Here is a 3898-nt window from a genome sequence, read left to right as displayed (position 1 = left end):
AGGTCAAGCGAGTCGTCGCCGTCCCGCCGTGTCCCTGTCTCGTCCCGCCGCGTTCCCGCCGCCTCCCCGTGCTTCCCCGCCGTCTCCACTCTGACACGATCCGCCCCCGTCCCGGACCCCCTCCGCTGCAGGGAAATGCAGGAGAACGCGAAAGCATCGGGGCAGAGCAGCCGCTGGAGGTGCCCGAGCCGTCTCCCCCTTGCCCGCAGGGCCGGAGTTGCCCACCGCCGGGAGCTGACAGGTACGCTGACAGCACGGGCGGCTCCGGCACGCTTTGCCTCGCTGTGTTCCGGTGCCGTGCTGCTGCGGGAGGACGGGGCCAGCGCTCCAAAGGCCAGAGCAGAGCGCTGGCGAATGGGAGGCGAGGAAGGCTTGGGCTAAGGATGGATTGCAACCGGGCTGCCTGTAAGTGCGCAGAGAGACCTTTGTCGTCCACGCTGCCAAAAGGAGCACCTGGTACGCCCTATAGGTGTGCCTTGTGTTTCACGTGTTTTCATTTCCTGTTTGCGTCGTCCCAAAAAGCAGGGACGGAGCAAATGGGACTGGTTCCCACTGTTGCTGTGTGAAGGCTTTTTACAGGCTGCTGTATTGATGTCATCTTTTTTTCACCCCAAGCTTGGCTTCTCCCATGCTTTTTCCGTAGCTGCTGCATTGGGTGTCCCCAGGAGGGCTGGGTCCCTCAGCAGGGGTCTTAGGAGTTGCTATGGATTCTGATTTTTCTGAAGCTGTATGGAGGCGTGCTAGCGAATCAGCTCTTTTCTCTCCTGAAAAGCTTTCCATCTATGTCCACCCGTGCGTCTCTGTGTTTTAAACACATAGCCGGACGCACTGAGGTTTTTACTTTCTAAGCCAAAAGCTGAAGCAGATGACTGTTTGCTTTGTGTGTGTGAGGAGTGGCATTTGTGCTGGAGAGCTGCGGTTGGGAACAAAAGATGGACTTAATGTGCTCTGGGGACGGGCACGGGAGGAAACGCACAGAAAGGCAAGCAGTGATGATTGCGGAGGAGAAATGAGAGGTTGTTGCTTCCGATCCGTGGGGACTTTCCTTGGGAATGATCGATCAGAGAGCATATGGAAGTAGAGAGCATCTTCTGGCTGCTTCTGTTCTGTAAACTTCTCCCTGGCTTCACAGGTCCGTGCTGGAGAGTGGGAGAAAGGTCCCTGCTGTTTGCCGTGTCCTGGGTGGGCACAGAGCTCTGACCTTGGCCAGATGGGCTGGTGAGTATTGAATCAATCCCTGCCTCCTCGTGAACAAGTTGTTTGAAGGAGTTTGAGGCAGGGACGGCTTTTAGCCGGGTGCAGTTCAGTTTCTTTCTCACAGGTTTCCGGGTGTTTTGATCCTGACGTCACCAAACCCTCAGATTTGCTGAACTGGGGCTCTTACCTGTGTGACCCGTGAAATGTCCCGGAAGCTGATCGATGTCTTTGTGCTCCTGCTGTGTTCATTTGGGCTGTGCTTCAGGCTTCTCTCCCGGGGCCCTTGCCGTTGCTGTATCTCTTGGATGCCGTGCAGAACGGAATCAGGCAGCCAAGCCTCAGGTTCACCTTCTCCCTCACCCTCTGCGCTGCTCGTGTGGCACAGCAGATCCTGAAGCCAGGTACTGGAACGTGCTGCGTGTGTCACTGCTGGGGTGAAAAACAGAGGCCTGGGGAGTGTCGATCCCCTCACCTGCTCTGTGCTCGTGCGCTCTTGCCTGAGCTTTTCCTCCTGGGCAAGAGAAGGGGAGGGTGGGCAGCAATGGGAACGCGCCTCAGAGCAAAGGCCTTCTGCAGTTGCCGGGCTGTTCTCCCAGCTCGGAGCGCTGCACGCTCACTGACTGCAGCTTCCACGAATTGTCGTCCGTGCTTGTGGATTGGGAGCGCTGTCCTCCTCCACCATGCCAGCTTTTTCTCTTTACAGAGGAGCACGTGTACATAAGGGTAAAGAGATTCCTTCTGTCGCACTGGTATTTGGACCTGAGAAAGGTACCAGGTTTTCTCCAGCTTTTCTACAGTTTTGATTTTGAGGTAAGAGTCCCATTTTAGGTACCCAGTAATTCTTCAGAAATGTATTAGAAACAGCCGCAAAAATACAATGAAACCTCATTCTCCCACAGGTAGTTAATTAGAAGCGTCTTTCTTCTGTTTCATATAGGAATTCAAAATGTTATTTCTGTGGGGTTTTTGTTGTCTTCTTAATACTAACGCACAATGAGTTGTGCTGTGTATGCTCTGTGAGCACAAGAAAAGAATGTTCTGCCCCGGCTAGCTACAATTCCTCTTTGAGTTTAGGTTAGTAACTTGGAGTTCAACTGAAGTATTTTAGAAACAGCAACTTCTAAAATTCCATTTCCACTGCATGTTTGGGCTGCAGACTGACTGTTCCCAATGGATGTTAGCGATTAAATTTGATAGGAATGGAAAATTGAGAAGTCCAGAACAAGCTGTGGTAATTCCTGAGCTGGCACTCAGAGGGAACCGGGGTTTTGTGCTCTTAGGAGCAGGTATCCTTTGGAAATGTCGGAATGTCTGACGGTGGTATTTTTCTTTATGGCTTCCAGTACAAAACAGCACGAGTGGATCCTCAGATTTCTTGGGGAAGGGCTGCGTGACAAACATTGCTGTGAGCTCTATGTCTACCAGAGGATTTTCCAGGTCATTCTTGCCTTTTTCAGCAGTCCTTTGTGTGACCAGGGCTCCCAGGTAAGAATTGAAAAAGAACAGTTCCCAAATACCCCAAAACCACAAAAGCTTGTATTGGCCTCGAGATCTCAAGTACCAAACAGAAAGGAATAGCTGATTCTGCCTTGGTCCTCTTGAAAATCTGTTCCTTGTTGGTTTTGTGGATGTGTGGAGGGAGAAATAATTTTGCTTGTGTCTAAACCGGTCCCATCCTTATCCCCTGAAACTGGGACCGGTTCCTGCCGTCGTGGAGCCTCACGGGGGTGCCGTGGTTTTGCTCCTGCAGTCGGGGCCTTTTCTTTTTGGGGTCTCTATTCCCCCAGCCAGCACGTTTGTCACCTGCACAGTGCTTCGGCAGGAGGGAACCTCGCCTGCCGGGAGCTCTCAGGTTTGGGAGCATCCACCCTGAGGATTTCAGGTATCAAAACCTCGGACAAAAAGAGAAAATTGTCTTGCTACCTGAATACTTCTTGTAAGAGCAGCACCTGTGGTGCGAAGCGTTGAAGGGAGAATGTCTTTCCTTCTCTGGAGTTGCTGAGAACAGGCGGTGTTCATTTTAGCTGGGAGTTGATGGGGTACCAGCCAAATTGCTCATTTTATTTTAGATAATCATATCTTGGCTGTAAAAGAACAAGTTGCATTCTCTGTTTCAGCGTCGTATTCTGGAGATATGACAGAGTGCTGCCCGTGTCACCTCTAGAGCTGCCCATGAGCTGATAGAGGATCACAGCCTCCTCTCGGGGGTCCTGCACGGCTTAGAGAAAAGGTAACCAGGGAAGTACGGGAGAAATGGGGACAATTTCCTGTCCACGGCTGAAGAATGACGTGGCTGAGGATGAAAGCAAGGGGGACAGACCTGGAGACGGGGGCACCCCGAGGGCTGCACTGGCAGAACTTGCTGAACTCTGAGGTGTCCCTTGTGTTTTTGAGAAGAGAATCAAGAGGCTTTCAGGTAGTGGTAGGAGGGACGATGGTGGGGGGGCTGTGTGATTTGGGAATCACTTCCTTGACAAAGCAAAAGGACACCTTGTGCTGGTGTCTTTAGCTTTTAAATTTCAAGCAGCCTCAGTTCCCATCCTGTCACAGGACCTGCTGCACAGGAAGTGGCACAGTAATGGATTTGAGCTGTCTCGAACGTTATTTCTCCTCCCCTTGCCTCTCCCTGACAAAAAAAATCTCTTCTGCAGGCACAGAGTGCCCTGACAGGTTCAGGCAAGTGCACCAAAAGTGCCCTAGA

At 52.1% G+C, this 3898-nt stretch overlaps 1 long non-coding RNA gene across 1 annotated transcript; it reads left to right on the top strand.

Moving 5' to 3' along the window:
* The first annotated feature begins 1573 nt into the window (after nucleotides 1-1573).
* LOC128806774 (uncharacterized) lies at nucleotides 1574-2626 on the top strand. Its single transcript, XR_008436943.1, has 3 exons — nucleotides 1574-1598; nucleotides 1901-2007; nucleotides 2541-2626. It is a non-coding gene; the product is annotated as an uncharacterized LOC128806774 (long non-coding RNA).
* Nucleotides 2627-3898: the final 1272 nt, after the last annotated feature.

The sequence above is a fragment of the Vidua macroura genome, chromosome 4 (genome assembly GCF_024509145.1).
Source record: "Vidua macroura isolate BioBank_ID:100142 chromosome 4, ASM2450914v1, whole genome shotgun sequence".
Taxonomy (NCBI): domain Eukaryota; kingdom Metazoa; phylum Chordata; class Aves; order Passeriformes; family Viduidae; genus Vidua; species Vidua macroura.
This window is presented reverse-complemented; position numbering and strand designations above follow the sequence as displayed.